At 39.5% G+C, this 22,378-nt stretch overlaps 1 protein-coding gene across 4 annotated transcripts in view; it reads left to right on the top strand.

The window, feature by feature from the left end:
• The first annotated feature begins 476 nt into the window (after window positions 1–476).
• SNTG1 (syntrophin gamma 1) overlaps window positions 477–22,378 on the top strand; it is a 320,666-nt gene continuing 298,764 nt past the window's right edge. The window contains exon 1 of one of the 4 annotated variants that reach the window (XM_063168615.1): window positions 477–777. The gene's annotated coding sequence lies outside the window, so the exon portion shown is untranslated. Of the gene's footprint in view, window positions 782–22,378 lie in introns of all 4 variants that reach the window. The other 3 variants (XM_063168607.1, XM_063168586.1, XM_063168575.1) reach the window with 3 other exon arrangements.

Raw genomic sequence — 22,378 nt, forward strand, 5'->3', positions numbered from 1 at the left:
GGCTGCTCGGCAGCTCCGGCACCGCGCCCGGGACCGCGCTGTCCCTGCGCGCCGGAGGTCGCGCTCACCCCGGTGGTCCCAGCTCACCCTCCCGCTGCCCGCGGGAAGCGGCTCCGGGCTCGCCGCCCGCTCGCCCCTCTCCGGCACGGGGGCCGGCCCGGGGGAGGGCTGCGCGTCACCGGATCTGGTGGCGCCGGCAGCGGGGCGGCGTTACGGAGCGCCCCGGGAGCGGCGGGGGGGCGGGCGGGGGTCCCGGGCGGGGCCGGCATCGCCGCGCCTGGCTGCGGCCGCGGTGGCGGCGCCGCGCCGCCTCGCCTCCCCTCGCCTCCCCTCGCCTCCCCTCGCCTCCCCTGGCCTCGCCGCGCCTCGCCGCGCCTGGCCGCTCGCCGCCGCGGAGGGGCGGCGCTGCTCCCCGCACGCCCCCGCCCGGCGCCCCCGCTCCGTCTCCGGGAAGGGCGCGGGGAGCCCCACGCTCCCCCTGAGCGCGGCGGCGGAGTTCGAGCCGGCGGCGGCGGCCGGGGTGCGATGCCGTGTTAGCCGGCGGCCCGCCCCGAGGTAGCGCCGGCGGGAAGGAGCGAGAGTTGCCGAGGCTGTGGCTGACACCATGGGCACCGGGCGGGGGGGCGAGGCGGCCGGGCTCCCTGCGCTCCTCGGCTGAGCCCGGGGATGTGCCGGCGCCCGGAGGAATTATTTTGGAACTAGCACGGAGCGGTGGGAGGAGGACGAGCGACACAGCGTTTCGCAGCTGCGAGGAGGTCGTCCGGCGGTGCTGTATAGGCAAGTAAGCTCTTGCTTCCTTTTCGCTGCGTTCCCTTCGTTCTCGAGTGACTTTTTTTTTGCAGCTGCTGGTCGCTTGCTGCCGGTTCGGAGGCAGGATGGTCGGCGGCGCCAGCAGCACTTCTCGGGGGTTGAGGTGCGGGGGATTGGTGGCCAGGATTGCAGGGGAGCCCCGCTCCAACTCTGCCGGAGTCCGCCGCGGGCGCACCGCTGGTGCGGTGCTCCGGTGCATAGCCGGGAAGGCAGCTCCGTGTCCCAATGCTTCCCACTTCTGCAACTGTAAGAGATGATGCCTTTTTTTTCAGGCATTTCATAATGTAAAATGCCTTCTCCTCTTTGGTGAGCTGTAACTAAATTGTAGGAGTCCCTTAATTGCTTTCCAGCAGTGCTTCTTGTGGGAGAGAGGCAAGAAGCATGTTAGCCTTTCATATGCACTTATGGATTCAGATAGTGAACTCGGAGTTTTGATTTTTATGCCCTTAACTTTCTTAAACCCTGCCTGGTGTTCTTCCTTGAGATGCTCTTGCTGTGAGGTTATGGTTCGTCCAGCCTTGTTTGTTTGCTTTTAGCCTGTGGATATTTATTGCTACACTTGACATGGCAATGAAGGGAAAAGTTGACTGTAATTTATTTCAGTGTATGGAGGACAGGTTGCAGGCAGGGGACTAATTCTTCTCTCAGAGGAACTCCACTTCAAAGGAAGAGGCCCATGGGGCTGTAATCTGTAGCTGAAAACTGGGAGAGCTCAGAGCAGACCGGTCACGCTGCAAAGAACGAGTTCTGTTCACCTTTAAGCCGTGATAGCGTTTTAGCTAAGCTGCCTGCCTGCCTTCCCGTACCTGTGAAAAGACCTGACTCTGAAATGCAGGGAATAGAGATGAGAATGCTGGGCAGGTCTGGGAGAAGGCAGAACTTTAGACAATGTGTAATTAAGTTTGCTGTTACTGATTTCCTCAGTATCTTCTCTATGAGCCTGAAAACTGCAATCTGTTACAGTGACCTTGATGCATGTTGTATTCTAACATGAAAGTGGCACAGAATAAAAGTATTTACCCATATTTACAGCTAAGCTCTGATGTTTCACTAGGAGCTCATTCAGTTTCAGGGAATGTGGCAGTTTCAGCAGGGGCACTGGGCATGGTATGTGTGTAGGAAATAACTTGGGAAAATAACTTGCTAATAGTGATGAAAGTAAAAGTTGAGGTGTTGGAAACGTATGTTTCTGCAGAAATGCCACTGTGTGTGAAATGTCTGTTGAGTTTTGGATATTTCGTTCTCTAATCAGTGAGATCTGTACTGAAAGGAGTGTGTGGGTGTGTGTGGAAATCTCAAGGCTTCCCAGGTTAATGCACTTTCAGTTGTCAGCAGCAAGAGATCTTTTTGTGCACTGAAATACACGTTTTTACGTAGATGCAAGATTGACACGATAAGATTAAAACGTGTTGGGATGTCAGTACGGTGAACATGCAGCTAACTCAAGTTTAAAGATGAAAGATAAACTAATCCTTTCCCTTAATGGTGGAAGGTGATCTGCCTGGAGGGAGTGTCATTTGTTTCAGTGCAGTTTATGGAGAATGTTCATATTTCTGTCTCTCTGATGAAGCTGTGAAATGCAATTAGAATAACTGTTGCTAGACAGTGGGATGCAAACCTATCCATTACTTAAAACACTCAGCTTATTCTGCCTCATATAAAAAAAAGTATAGTTTCTGGCAAAGTCTGCCTGTGCTTCTGTTGTAGTAATTCCTTCCTCTGTTGCAGAGTGGCAGGCTTTCACTAGGCATGTGCAAGGGAGAACATGAAACACTGAAGCGTGCACTAGTCTGGAATTCATTTGGGCTATGTATTACATTCGAGGTTTCCACAGTTCGCATAAGTAAGTGCTCATGCCTGATTATATGAATAAATGGGGTTTAAAAATTGTATTAGCTTTGTCACTTGTGATGCATGTTGCAGACTTCTTCCTTTTTAGTCTCTCAAACTAATCTAATGCTATACTCACTCTTTGCCTGGAGAAGAAGAAAACATAATTTAATGATTTATCATTTGGCTTTTGCCGTGTCTTGTCCCATAGCTATGAGATAATCTAATGAAGGCCCCCATCACTGAATTAAAGGACATGGTGCTCTAGACTTTCACTTACAGTCAGATTTCCCCTCTTTTACATGGCTAAAGAACAGAATTTTAACAAGGTCTGAGAAAAAAAGTAAATGTTGCTTTTTCTGTTAGAAACTCGAAAAGAAAGGGGAAGGTAAGACTTGAAGTTTTTAAAATCATGATAAAAAACATCTACTTTTAAGATATTAATCAACCTCCTTTACCTTCACACATTTCTTTATCTTTTATTTGTTACTTGTCAGAAAGCCTTCCTGCATAGTAATACTTTATTTTACAATGTGTGTAGTTCTCAATTTTAAAAATTCAGGAGTGGCTATCACGCACTTCATTGTAAGGCTGTTCTAGAATCCTGTTTAATGATCTGTATTCCACTTGGCTTGTATCTTTTGAATCAGATGTTTCCGAAGTACGTTATATTCAACTTTATAGTATGCATTTTTGTTTTAATTCTATGTAAATCTCTTTACTAGAGAAGAATGTTGACCTTGATTCAGAAATTTCAGGACAAGCTCAGAAGTTGCTTTTCTTTCTTAATTTTTTCATGTTTTCTCAGTCATGCTTTTTGGGCATAGCTTTTGTGAACTGACAGAAAGACCTGTAAGCAAAATTAAAACCACCACCAATTAAATGTGATTTTTCTAGTGAGCCCAGCCTAGTTGTGTGTGTAATTTCTATTTATTCATCTTAGATTGAATATTAAGACAAACAAACAAGAGCTGTAGTCTGCTCTCAGTTCTTCCCTCAGAAGTGCTCAAGTACCATTTCTTCATTTTTGTAACTTAGCACTGGTCCTTGTGCCTGAGCTGTCATCATTTCTTTCTGATAGTCATCACCAGGTCTGCTTGTATTCACTGTTTAAAAGCTGAAGTGCTGTGAATGATAAGAAACATCAACAGGATTTAATTTGTCATGTTTCTTAGCCCTTCCCATGGGTGTGCTTTCAGTTCAGGTTTCCAGAGAGAGGCCTGAATGTGGTTGGGTTGAATCCCAACATGAGTCTGCTACATCACCGTGTACCTCTGGCAGCATGCTGTGACACTGGCTCAGCATTGTTACACTGACAAACTTCTGTATTTGCTCAGTTTTGTCTGCCATAACTGGAAGCCTCAGAAAGCCTTTCTGTTGTTGTGGCCAACCTAGATTTTCTGCATTCCTGTTGCATAGCAGAGGAAGGAGAGAAAGCATACATTAAAAAACCAAAAATGCAGAACTCAAAACAGGTCAGGTCTCAAAGATATAGCTGTAATCAACACCAGGGAATGCAGTGGAGACACATCCAGGGAAATTCACACACGTATTTAATTATCCAAGGAGGAAATTATTATTCATCTTGAGAGATTGATTTAGTAGGTGATGTGCCTACCCCTTATGAAGAAGGGGAGCTATGTGATAGAGAAACAAAGCTTTTTTCAGTTGGGGCTGTCACTGTTGTTTGGGACTCTGAGCTTCTCTTCAGTAATTAGCTTGGATTGGCCAAAAGAGGTGGAACACTCTGTTGTGTGATGGAGCTGATGCTGCAGCAGCCAAGAGCTGGGTTGTTTCCTGGGGATTTGCTCTCTTCAATTTATTAAAGTAATGAGTAGAGGAAAACTAATCAAGAAGAGTGTTTGGGATGAGATTAATTTTATGGTTCATTCTCTGGTTTATTTTGGGTAGTACTGGGCAAAACCATAAAAGTTCTTCACTGTGATACTTATGTGAGAGTAGCAATAGTTTTGACTGACATATATAAATATATGTAATATATATAGCCACTGAAATTCCTGTGTAAGATGTGGTTCAGTGAAGGCACTGATGCTTTACTACTGGCATGGATACTGAGTCTGTGAAAGAACTCGTGGCTTCAAGGGATGCTGTGGGTGCAATTGATTGATTGCTCAATTCCGCAGGTGTTTATCATCTGGAACAGGGATGAATTTTTAATTTTTTTCTATGAAGTTTGTTGCTTGCTCTTAGATTTGGGTGTTCATTCCTTGGTTGATTGAGATTTTCATTCAAAGGTGTGCTTTTAAAGTGACAAACATCAAGCACTTCTGAAGTGTTCATTGCTTGGAGCTTTTGAGATAACACCAGAGGAGGAAATATTTATTCACCAGCTTATTCTGAAGTTTGGCTTTATTTTATTTTTTGTTCATTTTCAATGTGTTTTTTCAAATAGTGAACAGTGTACTTGGTTTCATGTTGAAGATGTTAGAAATGGCATTTAAAGTAAATTTTATATTGCTTTTTAGTCAAATTATTCAAGATTTAAGTGTGAATTATAGCTATTTGAGAAAAAAAAAAAAACCTACATACCTACATGCATTTCCCCCTCCACTTTTTGTATTAAATGTATTTTAAAAACAGCTAACCATAAAGAAGTGAGAATGGAAATGCTGTTTATGACATTCATATTTCTTCTGCTTTCTGTCAAAAACTAAAGGAAATTTCATCATCTTGTACAAATGACAGACTATCATGAGTGATACTAATCATGTCCTCTGATTCTTTCTTGGTGTAAAGACTATTTTGCTGTTTTTTTGAATTTAGTGTAAAAATGCCATTGATTTCAACAGGTATAATACTAAGAACTTGGGAATATTTAAAACTACTTAAAAATTTTGATATTCATACTTAATGTAGCTGTTAATATTTGTCCTAATATAAAGCACTGATTCTTAATTACAGAATTGTTTCTAAAATAATTTGCTGTTTTGCATTTTCTAAATATATATTCATTCATAATTATGTGAGATAGCTTTTTCTAGTTTCTCTGTATGCCAAAATCTTTTGATTGACTCTTTTAACAGTTCTGAATAATGAACTGTATGCTTCAGCTTCAACGACACAAATGGGCATTGATTTTCTTTGACTTGCTTTTGACCCCTAAAGAAGTAAAGTCATTAGAATTATGCTTGAAAGAGCTTTGCTCTATCTCCTATAATTTTATAGATATTTTAAACAGGCCTTGGGAACTAATCTATGCTAATCAGATTTTTTTCAAGTGAAAAAGGAGGGGAACATCATCAGCTCTACAGTTGTCTTGCAGCTCTAGGTTTCTTCACTCACAGCTGTCTGCCTGTATCCATTAGCAGTTGGTATCGCAGCTGTACGTCCCTGAATGCAGCAGAATTCACAAACAGTTCTTCTCACAACTGTCTAATTGGTTATCAGATGGCAAACATTTATGTGAGGAGTTTGGTCAGTGCAATGCAGTTTTTATTCAAGTAACAAAACAGGCAGTGATGCATGTGTAGAGTTCCTCCCTGAAGATAGGTTTTGAATAAAGGCATCAGATCTGTGCCTCTACAGGTTTTAATGTCTGGAGTGTCTTAGTTCTCATTCTGTGAGTTATGTGGTTTACTTCTTTATAGACACAAAATGCAAAGGTAAAATGTCAAAAATAAAAAGGTCAAACATAGTAGTAGTTTTCAAAGTCAGCTGGAGAAATGGATGCAAGAGCAAATTGAGTTTACAATGGTGAGGAGCTGGCGTGGTTGACACATTATGAATGGGGCAAGATAGGGCCCTTTCAGGGGTTCAGCTCCTGGCAGGGCTCCCTGTCCCTAAACTAAGCAACTCCACTAACCTAAATGCAAAATTAGCCACTCTGATGCTTTTTCAGCTGGAGCAACTTCTCTGTTGAATACAGGGACATTCGTGAAGGAGTTTCATTGGAGGAAGCACACTGCAACTGTGCTAGAGGCGTTTCCAAGCAAAGTGCATCAAAATCATGACAGCATCTGATGATGATCACCTCTCATTTTATTTAAGCTCCCTGAGATAAGAAAGGACCTTCCTGGATAATTTAATGCACAAGGAGACAATTTCTTTCTACACTGTGTCGTTAGTCTACCAGCTAGTTAATTCTTAAGCATTATTAGTAATAGTTCATCATATGCTTCTTTTCACAACTTACTGTCTTATGCACTAGTGATGTTGTCTGGGCTGGTTCTTTGAGGTGTCTTAATTAAAACTACTTAGATTTCAGGTTATTAATCTGTTTCATTCATCAGGTTTCCTTCTCACTACATTAAATAACTTACCTAACCTCCAAAGGGAGAGCTGATCTTAATGATCAGTGATTATATATTGTATTGTTCTTCATGTTTTCAATGCTTTTTATGTTTGCAAAGTTTTCTTAATTTAGAAAAACCCTAAACCTTCTGATTTTTGTTAGGTGGATCAGAGTACTCATTGCATGCTTTGATTAATGGAGAAATCCAGTTGCTAACAGTGATTTGATATTGCTATTTGTCACTATGCTCTTGCACAACGTGCCCTTTCATGCACATCTTACTGCCTTTTTTTAACATCTTCATGATGTGTCTTCAATACTTCTTTCTGAAATGAAAATCCTAAGGTTAATCTCAAGCATTATTCCCTCAAATGATACATCTTATATCCAGCTGATTGTTTTCTCAGGTCTAAGATTCTGTAGTTTTTGCGCTGTGCTTCTGTGGTTCTATGTACAGCTCTTTATTGAGTTTAATACATAATTCTTTTTAAACCCTGTGTCATGTTTAAACCCATGACTTTTTCTTTTTGAAATGAGACTTTATTTTTTGTTTTACTGTTAACTCTTTACTATTATGTATTAGCTGTATTTGTCTAACTGCAGCAAAGGCATTTTTTGGGAAAAAAACCTCCCCAGCATTTTGGGAAATGAAAACTAAAATATTTGGGCATCATTTCCGTTTTGGAAAATTACAAGAACATTATCCATCATCTTCCTTTTAGTCTAAAGAGTATGAAAATACATAACATTTCCCCTGCTGGGTACTGCATGATAGTACTGACCACTATGTGTGTACACCTGTATGCCTTCTCTACAGGTTTTTGATGGCTGCAGAACTGTGAGCCTGAGATCACAAGTAGCTGGGGTCATAAAGGTCTAGCCAGACTGCATGAAAGAAGGCAGTAAAATATTGTGGGTTTGCTTTTTCATTCTTTATGCTGTGATAGAAAGAGGATCTGTATGACCCTTGAAAAGAGGAAAAGGTGAATAGTTGCATTTCTAGACAAAGCACAGAGAGAACTGCAAGAAGGACAGAAGCAAGATATTTGATGAAAGAGCTTCTGTCTGTGTTTTTGTGGGGAAAGAGGTGCTTTCCAAGACAGCAATTGTTCAGTAATCTTCAGAATTGCATCCTTGAAATAAGAGACCTGCTGCTTGTGAAGAGTTCTGCGAGAAAGTATTCCCTTTCCATGCGAGAAATGTTCGGGTAAGGCTGTATTTGTGTAATTTTTCTCCAGAAGTTCCATGAATTCCCCATATTTAAAGCAGAACTTATGTACAAGAACTCAGTTGCATCCTTAGATGGACTACTTCCTTCTTCAGGTACATCTGTGGATCTAGTTGAGAAGCTCTGGTTTTTTGGGCTGTCTGAGGTTGGCCTCCAAGTGCACAAGAATCAACAAAGAAATCATTGAGGTTCTTGTGTTGCCTCATGTTAGGAGAGACACAAAAGTGGTGTCATCAGAATTTCTCATTCTTTTTGCGCTGCAACACATAAACATACAGGTACCTCTGTCTTAAGATGAATTCTGTCACAAATTTGGCTTCCTACACCCACCTGTTTTAAAAATAGAATCTACAGTATTCAGAAGTTTATGGAGACTACGTGGAATTACGAACCTCATTGCACAATTCTAATTTCTTTTCTAGGAAAGTTGTCTGGGCACCTTACTTTCCAGCAAGTGGATTTGGAAAAAACGTCTGGAAGCACTTCTAGGTGCAATTCTAAAAATAAAAAAATAAGATTCTGTGCCTTTTAAATACTAATTCTGCTTCAGAGAAAGTAGATGAGAAGGAGGCTGCTTTCATGGATCAAGTGTCAATATTACTTGAGTTACAAAGCAATACACCAGCTTAACTTACATTCTTCCTTTTATGTCAGCAGAATTGTCTTTTCTGGATGGCAAGAAGTATCTTAGATCTTCCTACGTATAATATCTCTCTCTGGAGGCATTTAAAGTGCTGGAAAAACCTCTGCACAAAAGCTTGCAAAAAACGTGAAGTACTTTGAAGTTCTGCAATTATGGCTAAATGTCACTTTCTGCAGGTTTATGGCATGTAAGTAGCTGGAGATGCTGCTGTGGGGAAAAACTAGTCCTTCATCTTTAAAAAATACACCTCATAGGAGTAACCTGTATTTATGAGTGTACAAACTGTCCCACTATGTGTTTGAAACCTGTGGTCAAAACTCATCTGTTTTTCAAACCTTTTTGTTAGCTTGAAAAGAACGTTGAATTACATAAATACCATCTTTTATTTGGAAGATTTTCTTACCACCAGACATCTGAAATACTTTTCTTGGGTTTAGAAGTCATGATAAACAACCTGAAAACATTCCTGTAAGTATTACAGTGTAATGCTAGACATAAAAATTATTATCTCTAATACAGGCGGTTGTTTTAACAGTACTGGGGACCATTTGGGGTGAAGATAAGGGACAGTGTTTGACATTTTAGTTTCAGACTATGCAAATTTACTCAGCTTAGTAAGTGCTTTTGATTAGGAATAACTGTATGTACCAATAGCACATATCTAGGCAGCCTTCAGTTTAGGGTGAGGGTTCCTCTAGAGTCTGCAAATCTAATCTTCAGAAGGACGTTTAAAACTTTAAAATAATGGGAAGTAAAAATCCATGAAGCAGTAATTTATGAAAATAACTTGGTGTGTTACATGCAGCAGATGTCTAAAGGGTACTGCTGCTCACAGTCTGAAGGCTTCTGGAGGTACTGCTGCTCAGAATCTGTAGCTGCTGGAAAGCAGACACTGTATGTTGTTCTCTGTTTAGAGAAATTGTTTTGGGGTTATGCTCATGGCAGTTGTATTGCTGATTTCCATAGCAGCCTGCTTGCAGCTGCCTGGAAGAAGAGTGCAGGTGTTTTGCAAGAGCAGGAGAGGTATGATGTGTGACTGAATCAGCTCCTTCCTCAGCCATGGGAGGATGTTCTTCCACTGGATGCTCAGTTTTCATCAGTCTGGGAAGCCTTTTATTTACTGAAATACTCCTCGCAGCTTTTGAAGTGTGAAATTACTTGTATGATGGTCCCTTTTGTGTAAAGCCTCGCTGAAGTGCTCCTGTTAAAAGCTTGGACACAATATTTCTGCTGCAGGTTGTGGCTGTTGTATTGGGGCTGGGTGAATAAAGCTGCATAAACTCCAAAGTCTTGGAGGCAAAATGCCGAGTTTATTAGAAACCACACATTATTTTTACAGACAGTTTTGATAAAGGTGAAGCTGATTGGTTCTTAATCACACCATTAGCTAATTAGCAGCAACACCCCTTCTGTAAACGAGAAACATGTTCAAAACACCAGCTGCGGGATTGTTTTAATTCTGCCTCTGAGCTTTCTCAAAACTTCCCAGAGGAATGTCTGGGAAAGTTTATCTGACTCTTCTCTGCATCCACAGTTCTCAGCATCCACAACAGGTCAGTGAACATGCTGCAGGTAGTTGCTTGTGGCAAACCCTATATTTGGGGTGGGTGTTCTGCCCCAAAAACCTTGGGCTCTGATTGCCCTCACAGCCATTACTGATGTCTCTTCCCATCTCCCATGCTGCTTGTTGTAGCCCATCATGTCAGTTGCTCCTGTGTTTGCAATATGCCAGCACCAGGAAGGCTACGCATTAGGTTTTTCTGGCCATCTCCTTGGGTGGTATCTTGCAGGAAAACATGAGATTAATCATGGTTATTTATGATATTGATAAGAGAGAGCGACTTACTTTCGGGAAGCCTGTGAGATCTTCAGCATAATAATCCTGTAGTGGTGTGCTACAGTGATATAAAAGTACCTCGTTCAGGGAAGAAGTGGTACCTGGGGAATTTTCTTTGTTGTTTGTATGTACAGCAGTGAGCATATATGGTACCTCTTTGAGATAAAGGTGGCATCATGATAGAAGTGACATGATAGAGAAGACTATCAACCCATCTATAAAACTTCAGGAATAACATTTGTTTATTTTTTCCTATTAGTGATACATACATACAGGAAATATATTTCTTTTATATAGCCATAAGGCATGATTTCTGCTTTTCAGCCAGTTTTTTCCCTGAAGGAAAGACAAAATTGGCAATTTGAAAACAGCTTATTCTGATACTTCTGAGAATGGTCTGTAGTTAGAGCTTCACACTTATGATTCTCCCCGCAATATTTGTGTTGTATCCTTTACTGGCTTCCAGCTTGGACAGTGTATGTTTTACACATATTTGTGTGCATACATGTGTTCAGACTGGATAAATGTCTGTAGCAGATAAATATCATATATGTGTCAAATATGATATACTATGTGCTTTTCAGCCTTGGTAGGCCTGGAATTTGGAAATTTGTAATAAAAGCATTTTTGATCATGAAAGCAGCCACATTACATGGCTGGATGTTTTTGTGGTTTCTGTTACACCTATGTAGAGAGTGGCCTGTGCTTGTACAGGGATTGACCCTCTTTCAGATAATCTTTCTCAGTCTGCATACCCTTCTCAAATCTATTCAGAAATACAAGTGAGGATCATCTTCCTGGTCTGTTCAAGATTCTCTTTACATGCCTCTGCTAGTTCTTCCTCCCTCACATCAAACTGAACCTCTTTTTTTGTTTTCAAAGGTTTTGTTTAGTAAAGCCAAGCATTAGATGCTGTATTTAGCAGCTTACTGAGGTTTTTGTTCTTACCACTGGCCCATCACTGTCTGAATTGCCTGAAATTTCCACAACACATGTTATTCTGTGCCTTATGAAAGTATAAAAACTCTCTTCTTGAAAATCTGCCTTTATAACCTTTGGTTGTCATCTTAACTTCTGCTAGGATGCTTGCAATGGGTTTCCATCTGGAACTGATTTCAAGCCTAAATGAGAAGTTTTTTTTCAGTGGATCATTTTCAGTAGTTTTGTAGGAATCGCTTTATACAATTCAGTGAGATCTTAATGCCTATTTCTTTTAATAATAGAAATTCCTTCTTTCACATTTTGTCCTGTTAATCCAATAATAGTATCTATTGTTTGTATATTTCTGTGTATTAATATATCCTTTCTCAGGGCGTGAAAATAGTGCTTCTTGTTTCAATAACTATGCTTGACAACTTAATTTAAAACTATTTAATATAAATTTCTTTGGTGAAATAGCAGTTACTTCATGTGAATATTTTTATACATCTGCCTTTGTGCCACACATATCAGACAAGGGGAGATTACCTGGAAATTTATTTTCAGTTTGATAAGACAACCCTGTTTTCTTTATGGAGGAATCTTCAGCATTTGGTGGCAGTTGCGGCAGTGTTAGCTTCCTTGGACTTAGATCTGTTTCCATTTCTTCAGCAATAGAAAATTCAAAGTGTCAAGAGCTTAGTTTAAAAATAAAGGGAAAGGATTTAATAATGAACTGCTTGATCAGGAAAAATTACACGTTAGTCTGAATGTACAGTGAATTAAAAAATGCAGTGAATTAGTGAAGAGATGTCTTGCTCTTGAATCCAGACTGTGAAGATGTGAAGTGTGGAGAGACGCAAAAAGAAGACATGGATTCTGTTCACTGGCTCCTCTCTGAGTCACCATCATGCCCATGAAATGCTGGATTGAGCAATGAGCATTCCAAGGAGTGAGCAGTGCTGGATGACTGCACAGCTGACCTGCCTCCTCCTTGGAAAGCAGAGCTTGGTCTTTTGTTATACTCCATACTCTCTTCCTCAGAGGCTGCAGTCCACAAATAATATAGCAACCAACTGTGCTGTTGGAAAACAGGAATGGTGAACCTGTTTTAACTAAAGAGAGGTGAGTTGTTGTGGTTTGTGGGCTTGTCAGAAGCTGTGTGAAAAATTGGTTATTAACTGGTCTGTTAAATTTTTTTTAATTGTCTCATCTATATTGTAGAATTTTACCTCAAGCTTTTTTATTTTTATTTATAATATTTTTATTACTGGAGTTTAAGAAAATTCCAAACCAGTAAGTTTTAATTTAAACCTACTTTTTTCAGTTTGGCAATGCCAAGTGTAGGGAATAGAGCACAGTCTCAACAGTGAAGTGGAACTCTGAATTGGATTTACTCTGTGATCATCACATAGACTTGTGCACATTGCATAAATTTCTTTTGGTTCATTTATCTCACTTAGCTTAAATTCACACTTTGTGCACACATGGTTAGTACTTTGAGACTTCATTAATGAATGGTTACATAAAGGTTTATTTTCAGTAGTTAGAGACAGTGGATGCATATAGTGTGTTAAATATTGATTTACATGTGCTTTTGGTTTCTCAGAATGTTTTTCATGATCTCATAGTAAATTACTGTATACTTGGTCACTACTTTCTTTGATGTATTAGTTTTTGGAAGAACATTACACAAACCTGGAAAATAATTTGATTTGTTGTAGGAACCTTTTAAATGGATTTGCCTAAATCTATTCTTGACATCAATTAAATTTATTATGAAGTCATATTTGCTCATTTAGCAGTCTCTGTCTTACCTAATACATTGTAAGGAAGAACACTTGGAAGTCTTACAATTCAAGCAGTGGAATAAACACTTGAATTGATCTCTCTGCAACCATTCTGTCTGTGAATAGATCCACAACTGCTAAATAAATGTTTTATTTTTCTACTACAGCACTGTAAAAGGAAATAGTGATTATTATTTAGAGAGTTGTAAATTCCCAAAATAAATTGCACTTTTGTTTGTATTTAAAAAAAACAAAGATGAACAGATGGGAAAGTAGCCCATACTGCTTCTCAGATTCTGACTTTAAAAAAATCTTTTCCTACATCAGTATTTAATTTCAAAACTGCTCTGTGGACAAATGCGCAAATCTGCATATGAACTTGTTATGACATTACAATTTTCATGTTATCACAATAGTTAAAATAAAACTGAAGTACAGGAATAATTTGAATGAAAGTGTAAAGATAACCTAGTATGAAGCCAGCTAGAAAATACTATCAAACCAGTTACTAACATTTGCTTTAGGATGACTTCACTGTCTTACTAAATACTCATGTTCTGGCAAGGCCTCTGCTGTATCAGGCCTGTGTGTGTAGGCTTCATGGTGTAAACAGCATGGTAGTAACAGTCCACGTTATCCCTTTAAAGCAGAGAGAGGAGAACTGCCCATGCTGATTCTGTCTGTCCTACAGCACCTCGACAGCTACTCATTCTGTAAGATGAATCAGCAAGCAAGTGTATTAATTGCTGATATGAGACATTAACCACTTAGACATTAACCACTTAGAATTTATGTTTTGGTATCCTAGTATTCAACAGGTGGTAGGCTATCTATCAAGAATAAAAGCTTACATCCCTGGTGGATGTGTTAGTTGGATTAATAATGGAGACTGTGCTATCCGGCTTAGTGTTTGCACAAAGCGTTTAGGAACTTTCATTGTCCGTACGTCTCCCTGTATGACACATTTGGCTGCAATTGAGTATGGGGAAAAGACTGCAGGCATGTAAAAGCTTCAGACAAACAACTCTTGCCCACCCTTCACCCTTGTGTGGGTACATATGTGCGGCATGGTAGCAGAAACTTTATTTTCCTGGGCAACCAAATTAAAAACCAATCACATCTATCCCAACATGTCCTTAGGTTTTTTGTTACTCTCTGGATGTTTGGCCTGCTGTGTTGTATTTCAGAATAAAATTGTGTGTTTATAGAAAATGTATTGTGAGTCCTAGTTAAAGCTTATTTTGGCCAAATTGTTATTATGATACAACTGGGAAAGGCAGTTCATTAACATAGATTGGGATGTGAGACATAGGTCCCATTAATTTGTCTGAATACTTTTTAAATTATGGCTGGGGGACTGTAAAATTTACTTTAGTGTTCAACAAATGGGCTAAGAGAAAAAGTGATCAGTGGCAGAAGGCATTTTGCAAAGAAACTGGATGGATGGATGGATGGATGAAAGGCTTCTGCTGCATAGTTTCAGGCTCTGCAGTTCATCATTATTCAGTCACAAAGATTAAAGCAAATTAGAGTTTAGAAACTATGAACCAAGAGCTGCCCAACAAAATGTCCAAAGTCACAGGGGAGCACTACAAACTGATTCAAATGCACAGGGATAATTTCCAGAAACCCTATTTGTGTTTAAATATTTATTACCACTTTAACTTTTTATTTTCCTATGACATATGTCTCTTTCCCATGCCAGATTTCCAGTCTTTGAAAGAACAGTAAACATTTCTCCCTCTTGCAAAAGGAAGAGTCATTTGGTATTCTCTCATTCCTGTGGCAGTAGCAGGGGATTGTACTTTGAAACATTTTACTTAATGATTGGAGTTGACATTTTTTTTCACTAATGAGTATTTGTTTTTTGGATTTGATTTTCTTTTCTTTTTCCTTTTTTTTTTTTTTTCTTTTTTTTTTTTTTCTATGTGATACCTAACCCTCCAAGAAACTTTATAATAAGGTATATTTATTCCCTCTGCATTTTTGGGGAGCGGGAGTACCTAAAGTTACTCAGATCCTCCCATATCCATGCAGTGTTCTTGGAAACTGAATGTAGCATTCAGACCTGCATTTTTAAACCATGTTAAACAAATTGCCCATAGAACTGAGGGAACAACATCTCATTGCTGGCAAAATTGGCACAATTTGTAAACTGGCTTAATGCGTCTGTTGGTTTCTGTTCAAATGAAAGGTGTGAAATGTTTTTGTCTACCTGAGTGTATTTTCTATAAAAAGACAAATTTCATCGTGATAGATTCTAGTAAAATTTTGCTCCTGGCAGAATATTGGTGCATGAATGCTATGGATCCCCAGGAAACTGTGAGCTTTAAGCTGAATCAGACTTGAGAGTACTGAAAAACATTTGTTCACAGGCATTTTTGGAAGTACAAAACCATCTATGTCAGTATAGTGTGTGCTTCAGAGGCTTTTCATATCCTAAAAGAAGGGAAATACCTTAATATATCTTAGAGGTTGGGGTAAGGAGCAAAAGAGAAATCTGACAGATATGTAATTCACCTTGCCTGTTTCAGTGCTTTGTAAAAACTGAATGTAAATCTGTAGGAGAATGAGGTAAGTGGTCACTTGCACTCTTTTCATACATTCTAAGACTGCTGATCTGAAAGGCTAGTTCTGAACAAACAGCGGGATCAGTATGCAGAAAATCTTGTAAACACATACATGTAATTTAAAAAATAAATTTCTAGCAAGAAGGCTTTTCTAAAACTCATGTTCAGTACTCAAGTTTGTGTTTCAATACAGTAGTGAATTTACGTCTCATGTCTTCACATGAGTAACCTGGTTTGCTGATAACATTGTTTATCTTTCTCAAATTTTTCATCCCCTTCTAGTGGATGTGTGCTTTTTATTCAATATACTCAGGGTGCCTTACATTCAACTAGACAAAAAAACCAACTTAATCTGGTGGCATCAATCAGGCAGAGAACTGTTATGCTGAAGCAACTTTCCTTTACCAAAGGTTGACAGATCACAACTCTAAAGCTGGGGAACAAGTCAGACAAGTTTATATCACAAATGAAAATATTGAGGTATGTCTAATAAATTTGGAACTCATTGAAAAAGATAAACTGGATTCATTGGGTCTAAAGCCAAGAGCATTGCTACAAGGAGTGTATAATTCGCTCTGATATAATTTCCAGTGGTAGCTTTATGAATAAGAGATAGAACATATGGAACAACTATTTGCACAGTAAAAAATTATGTGTAGTGGGCACTATGAAATTAGGTAAAAAAAACAAACTGAAGAGAGACAACGAATAGTAGAAGCTCATGTGTGATGGATAGGCTTCCACTCTTGAGAGACTCCCTTGATCAGAGTTCTTGTTTGTTTTCCTTTGTTACTATCTGGTGGACTTCTGGAAGCTGGTGAGAGTTTTTCTGGCAGGCTGAGAGAATGCTGCCATCCAGGAAAGTCTTCTTTTATTTACTGCAGTCTTAATAGGTTCTTTTTATTTTTTATCTTTTTTTTTGATCACAAGGATGGACTTCATTTGCTAAATGAAAAGTGAAACTTGAAGTGATGGGCCTTAGTACACTTTGGACAGCGCTGTGAGAGAAATTTTCCTTGCCACAGCTAGTGACCAGATGGTCTTTTCCTGCAGATCTTCTGCTTTGATAAACAGTAAATCTCTGCATGTAAGGTGCTTGTGAGCCTGAAAAACTGATTTATTTCTTATTTTACAATAAAATGAAAAAATTCTTGCAATATGTCCCCAAGGAGGGCTTCAACCCTATTCATTCAGTTTCCTTAATTTACTTTACTTTTTTGTTTTACTCTTTAATTTCCTTTACTTTTTTTACTGATTTGATGGTGTTGACTTAGGTAGTCACAAAGGGTCAGAGCAAGTGTTGAATGTGATAAGGGAAATGGGATGTAGAGCTGATGCTAGAGGGGCAGTATTTTAGGAAGGGGATGGTATGTGAAGGAGGTGGTGGTGGCTGTGTTACTCTGAGTTTGGAGGTGGCAGGAGCAGCTACACCAGGAGAGCTGCATGTGCTGCCACTGCCCTGCTCCCTCCCTGGCCACGCCAGGAATGAGAGGGAAGCCATCAGGTGGGAGCTGTGTTGGGGACACTGCAGGTACCAGGGTTGTTCGTGCCCTCAGTGGCTCTGCTGGCTGCGCCACCCTCTGCATGCAGCCAGCTTGAGCACAGCTGGGAGCTGTCAGGGCACATTGCTGGTCCCAGCTTCACTGCTGCCTGCCTGGCTTCCTTCCTCACCACGGTGAGACCTCGATCCTGCATCCATTGGTATGCACCAATAGTGCCTTAAGGGACAGTGTTTGGATATAAATCAGTCACAGTCATGTGGTGCCTTTGTACACTAAGCTAATAGTATCCTTAACTCACAATTAACAGCTCCTTTCTTGTGCTCTAATCATATTCTCCATATTTCCTGGTGATACTGTAACTAGTCCTTTTGAAACTGCTTGTCAACCCAACTAAAGCACAGATGATAAGTTATCTAGTGTCTTTTTGTGTACTGTTTGACATTCTGTTCTTGTAAATAATTTATTAGCAGAGAAATTGCAATGAAAGTTTGACTCTGGCTTCTTTCAGATGCTCATCTTGACAATTTATGATCTTTCACAAAATATTTATTTTACGTTCAGGAAGAAAAATGAACCAAGAGACAGATTTGATATTGCATCAGTGGGTTCATTCCACTTTTGCATGTTTTTCAGTAAAAGAGATTTGAATCCCATCGAATCAAAGTTGAATCAGCTCAGATGAAATGTTAAGAAGCCTTAAGTTGTGAAGGCAGCATGAAAGAGCAGGAGTGCGGAGTCAGTGAGGGAGGTTACCATTGAAGCTGTCTGGAAACTCAGTTTGTTACAAAGACTATGCAGTGTAACCGGTTTCATGTTTGTCCCTGATACTTCAGTGTCTCAATCAGAACTCCCTACAAGCCCATTTTAAAGGTATTGGAAATCTTTAACAGTTCCTTTGAACATTTTCATAGTTATTTCAGTTTCTATGAAGCAATGTGAAAAGAGTAAGTTGTGATTTATCTGAGAGATATTTTGAGATAATTTATTTCCAGGTTCCTAATAGAAATTCACATTCTGCAGAGTAACAAAGAGGCCAATTTTCCTCCCAGCGTCCACCTTTACATTACTCTGTCTTTACATACAATACACATCAATAACAATTTTTTGTCTTTTTTTTTTTTTTTTTTTAAATCTGTCTCTTAAACTGAATTTTCAGTCTACAGTTTGACTTCATCAAGATCAGGCTTTTGGAATTTCTGCATTCCCTGGTTTTAGAGCTAAAAGGAAAAAGCAGGAGTTGATTCTGCATGTAATTCACACCTGCTGAAAAATGTGGTTTATTGCATTCATTAAGCCGAATCAAACTTGTCTGCTTTGTTACGTAGCAGTGTAATGGTGATGACCATGCTAAATGGCTTTTAAGGTGCCTGTTGTCTGCAGAAGGCTGTCTGCAGGAATTAATGTTATTCTTAAGAGATGTTTTAAATTCTAGTGCAGCCTGGGTGTCAGGTTGGCCCTTATTCTCAGATACTTGGCTTTTGAAGTAGTAGTTCATCCCTTCACTGGGAAGAGCATCATTTGCTGGCTCTCAGAGGGCTGTCATGCTGTACTGGTGACATTGACACATCATGTCAGCCTACAGAGGTTAAAATAGATTCTCCTCCCCACATGAGATTGTGAGTGAATTCATGAGTTAAGGTAACACCTCTTAGCTTTGTTCTGGAAAATACTCTGGTATTCTAACACTCCGTGGAATAACATTGCCTGGATGTAGCATAAGATCATAGATGATCTGACTGACATAGATAAGCTCAGCAGTGAGTTGTTGCACAGTAACAACAACAATCAGTACACCAGGTTTTGCTGCCCTAGTAAAACTTGGTGTTTTACTTCCTATACTGGGCATATGCAGAGTAATTTGAGCCAGGCAGCTTTCATTGCTGTGCCTTTCCAGATCTCCTTAGTGTGCTGTCTTTACACTCCCTCTCCAAAGCTCTTGCTCTGCTCACACAGTGCAAAACTGGATTGGATTGGTTGGATTTTTCTCAGCCAGAGAAAATGTGCCCAAGACCTGTTCAAGGAGGTTCCTGCTTGTCCTTTGTGACAGTGTTTTGTGATGTGTCAGTTTCTCTAGCATAGAAGATAAGCACCTTTGAAAAATAGAGACTTTTAAAAAATGTGTTAGCTTTGACAATGACCAAGCAGAATATAAGCAGAATATAATTCAATATAAATGTTTACCACTTCTGGAAACTCAGATAACTTCAGGAAATAAATGAAATAGTGAAATGATTTTTCCTGCATGTATGTTTTAACATATCAGGAGGTTTCTTTCTCAACATAAAACCTCTACCTGGACACACTCTTATGCCTTTTGTATTTCTGGTTTTCTTTCTTTTAAATTTATACCTATATCTTGGAAACCATACTCCATTTTTAAACCAAATGGGTTTTACTGTAATTTTTGCAAAAGTTTTACCCACCTTAGCCATCTGTAGTTCTCCTGTGCATGCCTTGTCGCAGGATGCCGTTCCTGTCCCTGCAGAGAAGCCACATTCTGTGTCTTGTATTTCAGATAAACCTCATTCTTCCATGAGCAGTCTCTCCCTGGTTGCTCACTGAAGCTGATCGCCACACCTGTCCACTTCTAAGATTTTTCCTTCAGCATTCAGTGGTGACATTGCAAAGAAGGAAATTCTAGGAGGTATCATTGAAGGAGGTACAGCAGTTGACAATGCAGAAAATCCTGCCAATGTTAATAAATCAAGATCTTTTAAAATGTCCACTCTTCTGAGCAATTAAGGCCAGCAGAAGATGTATCTTAAGGCAAAAAAAACCCCAAATCCACCAAAAAACAAACAGTACATGCCCCACTTCTCCCAAGCCCCTTTGTAGGTCCACAGTTTTCCTCTGTTTCTGCACCAGTGGCTTAATTTGACTATCTTCAGAGCCCAGAATTTTCCTTCTGGGAGAATTAGTTCATTAGTCCAGTTTACAGGTAAGATTGTTGGAGTTCCTCATTCTGTCTGTATTCATAGCCAAGAACAAGTTCCCAGGTCTTGTGTTCAGGTATCCACAGTGTTGCTCTGCATGGATTGTGGGGTGGATTGAACTCAGTTCATCTCCAGGCAAGAAACCCATGGAGCAAAGCCCAGTGTCTCTGGCATCTTGTGGGACCACATTCCAGTAATCACAGGAGACAGATTCTCTCTGCATATAAATCATGTGTATACAACAAGAAAATTACCATTGCATTTCAGTTACCAAATAAATTTTCCTAATAATATTATAGCATACCTCTATTTTCTACAGTATTGTGAGTTTTGGGGCTTTTTAAGCTTTGAAACTCAACATCAGGAATAAATTTTGAAATGATATGTATTCCTATTTGTTTTCAATAATTTTTCCATAGAAAAAGGGCAGAGCATGTTTCATTTAAGCACTTATTGCTTTGATTTTTGATCCTTTGCTTGTAAATAATCAGTATTCATCTGAGTACAGCACCAGAAAGGACACAAATATTAAAAAAAGTCTTTTAACTTTTTTTCAACGTGACACTTTGAAAAGAGGAAAAAAATAACCCTTCATACTAATTTCAAAACATCAAGATTTTTTTTGTATTTGTTGAAAAATCTCTTCAAATATTTTGCATGGTCAAACTTGTGAAGTTACATTTCTTTAATTTTTGAAAGACTAAAATTTTTAGAAACCTTGTATCTATCTTTTGGGTGAGATTTAGCTCTACTGATGACAGCAGCAGTTTTCAGTTCGTATATTTTTTCCTGTTTATGTAGGCATTTTTATGTTTTTCCAACCATGAAATGTATATTAGCAGTGCTTCAGACACCTGGGAAGTTAGATTATGTTTTTTGACTGGTAGGAAAAAGCAAATAAAATGATGGTTCTTGTTCACAAACCTTTCCCAGAAAGTGCAATGCCCATTCCAATTTCTTTTGTTTATGCACCAGGAGTAAAGTTTGCTGAAGCAAAAGTTTTGGTTAACTCTCTTGTATTACCATTTGCCAGAAAAAGGATATGGTTGATTTTCTTTCCCTTCATGGGTGGTCTTTGACAGTACATCTAAGTTCATGAACCCTGTACTTCAGTTGCTGAAGGAGTTGGGTAGGGCAAGGAGTGGTTTATCATCTTGATAAATCAGTTTGAATTGATACATGCCAAAACCTCATTTTGATAGTTTCACTGTCTAGCAATTAGAAGTACAGCTTATGATATCTGAAGTGAGCTATGCATTCTGAAGTGCTCTTTTAATCCTTTATTGAACAGGTGGACAGTTTTGCTGGTCTGTCCTCATTTTTAATAGGTTATGGACAGGTTTTGAGTGTGGAAGCAAAATACCTTTTCTTGCTTTTTCAGGTATTTTTAGAAAATACCTGATATTATCTGGTACTGGAAAGCAGACAATTTAGGATTAAAGAGTCATGAACTCCGTACGTGCACTATTGCCCTATAACCAAATGATAGGACACATGCTGTAGAATTTCTGGTATGTAAAGATGCCTGGTGTTGTAGACAGTCTTTAAAGTGTTGGAGCAAGCTGAAAATGGCTAACCAAAAGAAAAAAAGACATTGGAACACCTAATGGAATCTAAGACAATAAATACTTATCTGGGAAGAAACAAACTTGTGAACTGGAACTTGAAAGCAGGTTATAGCGAGGTGGGTGTCGGTCTATTCTCCCATGTAACAAGTGATGGGACAAAGGAAAATGGCCTCAAGATGCACCAGGGGAGGTTTAGATTGGATATTAGGAAACATTTCTTCACTGAAAGGTTTGTCAAGTATTGGAACAGGCTGCCCAGGGAAGCTGGTGAGCCACCATCTCTGGAGGTATTTTGAAGACGTGTAGATGTGGTCCTTAAGGACATGATTTAGTGGTGGACTTGACAGTGTTAGGTTTATGGTTGGACTTGATGACCTTTAAGGTCTTTTCCACCATAAATGATCCTGAGATTCTGTATTTCTATGGCTTAATATACTACAGCTCTGAAGCATAACCTGAGTACACTGGGAACTTTCATTGAACAGAATGAGCTCAGT

The sequence above is a fragment of the Melospiza melodia genome, chromosome 1 (genome assembly GCF_035770615.1).
Source record: "Melospiza melodia melodia isolate bMelMel2 chromosome 1, bMelMel2.pri, whole genome shotgun sequence".
Lineage (NCBI taxonomy): Eukaryota > Metazoa > Chordata > Aves > Passeriformes > Passerellidae > Melospiza > Melospiza melodia.